The sequence below is a fragment of the Theropithecus gelada genome, chromosome 17 (genome assembly GCF_003255815.1).
Source record: "Theropithecus gelada isolate Dixy chromosome 17, Tgel_1.0, whole genome shotgun sequence".
Classification (NCBI taxonomy): Eukaryota; Metazoa; Chordata; class Mammalia; order Primates; family Cercopithecidae; genus Theropithecus; species Theropithecus gelada.
This window is the reverse complement of record NC_037685.1, coordinates 75,713,315-75,715,993: the sequence shown is the minus strand read 5'-3', so window position 1 is coordinate 75,715,993 and position 2,679 is coordinate 75,713,315.

The following is a 2,679-nucleotide window of genomic DNA, read 5'->3' as shown; positions in this document are numbered from 1 at the left end:
ACCTTGGCCTCCCAAAGTGCTGTGATTACAGGCGTGAGCCACCACGTCCAGCCAAAAAATAAAGATTTAAAAGGACTTGTCTTTGGAAGGAAAAAATGGTGGAAACAGGGAGAAAAGATGACTACTGTTTTTTATACTAAGCATTGCACAACTGTTTACCCTTCTTGCATACATAATTTTGATTAAAAATATAAACTTTCCTTTAAAAAAACTTCCCATACCTGTAGAAAAAAACCCAAACTCCTGGCAGTCTAAGAGCTCAGCTTATAGGATCAGAGTACCAGCTATGTAAGCTTGGTCTAGTTATCTAAGCTTCCTAAATTCTGTGAAAAGAGAAGAAGAATAGTTCTCATGGTAACGGTGCATACTGACTGATCAGCAGCCCTGGTTGTGAAGAATGAATTAAAAAACCCTGTGGAGTCTAAGCATTATGCCTGACACACAGTTAGTGTTGTGTAAACTTTCACTAGTTTTGCTATTATCAGGCTGACATTCAAGGCGCTTTGTAATCCCCTCTCCAATCTGCTTTTTCAACCTCATGTCTTATTACTTTCCTAGAGAAACTCCAGACTTAGACCAGGCAGTTCTCATCCTTTCTGAAATACATGATGTTTTTTCAAACTGCCTCCTCACTATTGCTTGTGCAATTGTTTGTTTTCCTATTCACCAACCTATTTGGTTGAAATAACAATGGAAATGAAATGTGTTACACCCTGTAAATAACTAGACAGTATTTGCATTCATAGGATCAAAATTCAAGATGTAAATATTTCCTGTAGGGGGCTAAAAGCTGAAAGGAGGAGTTCCATTTTTGTTCAAGACGTGTTAATCTTGTCATTGCTCAGGTTGCCATGGTTCCTGTTTGAAATATTTTCTTGGTGCTTCTAGGACTTAAGCTTATGCCACTACATCTGAACAAGCGGTAATAACCCCATTCTATTGAGACAAGGATATGGAGTAGGGAGAGGGTAGGATTCTTGTGAGATAGGTCAGTGCTTGAACCAGAAATGGAAGCCAAGATTTTTCATGTCTCTGTTACAAACTAATCTTTGCTACTGCTGACACTGCATATTTCCGTTTTCGTTTTTTCCTGGTGATCAGGGAGCAATTCATTTTGTAAACCAGGGAGATACTCTTTTCCCTTTCTCTCCTGTGGCATAATTTATTAAATGGGAAAAACCTACTAACATTTTACTTGTAGTTTTTTTAAAAAATAAAGGCTTTAATTTTATAAATAAATTGTTAGTCAATTATTTTATTAGACAGAGTGATAATTCACTAGAATATAAAAAGGAGTATTCTAGCCTAAAAAAAGATTCAACCAATGAAAAGTAAGTAAATTAACTTTGGTAAATCATAAGCATCGGTCAACTTCACAATCATTTCTAATTTCACAATCATAGATAGAAGAGTTCCTTGAACAGAAATGGAAATTGTGTTTTTATGAATCTTGCTAATCTATCTCTGATGACATTTATGTGCCATAGGACATCCTTGCTTCTTTTCTAACCTCTTACAGACTTGTGGTCTCTAGTGTATATAGGAAGTAAACAGTAATATGAGAATAGTGTTAATTGCTCTTGATTGCTTAAAATGATCATAACATTTCATAATTTTATGAATTTCATAAATCATTTTGTAAGATTTTCTTTTGCAGTCTCAAAGAGGAGGGATAATATTATCTTCTTTCTTTCATTCTAAGTTGAATTCAGATAGACTATCCAAAATCTTACACAAATTCACCAGCGTTTCATTATTTATTATCCTTGCCATCAATATTTTGTTGACATTTGCTGACACTTTATAAGTGTCCTTAAGGCGTATGATAATCAGTTGCTGTAAGATCAGTTGCTGTAAGTTGTGCATTTGTGGGTACTAGGAAGATTCTCTTTCCTCACAGGGTAATTTGTGAAGGGCTGTTTTATGTGAGCTGTATTCATTTTTTTAGATATGAACAATAAAGTGAGATACATTTTAATGCAAAATAGAAAAATGGAAAACCCTCAAGTTAAGTTTTGAGAACCTTTTTCCCTTGGCTTTAAGGAAGGATAAAGTAGAAGCCATTTAGTTGAGTAATGGGCTTGTAAGTCTTACGCTTTAATTTCAATTGCTCATTCCTGTTCCTGTGTTCTTCCTTTCAAGCCAAATACTATTGCATACAATATTTCAGGAACAATTAGAGCACAGCTTAGTCTCTATTTGAGATAAATTCTTATAATCTAAATATTAACCCATGACTGCCCTTTATTTCTAATTACTTTCTTGTTTTTTGATATCTTTGTTAATTTAAACATACTGTCCCTGCTTAAATCTCATGATACCAAAGTCCTGAATAGTAGACAAGGACATGTTGCCAATGAAAAGTTGCCAACTACAGGTTGAGAATGTTCTTAAAATAAGGACAGGGCACAGCGGCTCATGCCTGTAATCCTAGCACTTTAGGAGGCTGAAGCAGAATGATTGTTTGAGTTCAGGAGTTTGAGACCAGCCCAAGCAACATAGCAAGACACTGTCTCTATAAAAAAAAAAAAGAGAGCGTCTTCTTAAAATAAGAAAGTCATATCCAAAAAAGGACCCATAAACCAAGAAACCAAGTTCCCAAGACCCTCTAGTATACTCTAGATACCAGTGATTACATATGAAAGTAATACTGAATATCAACCTCTAGGGTTCAAAAAT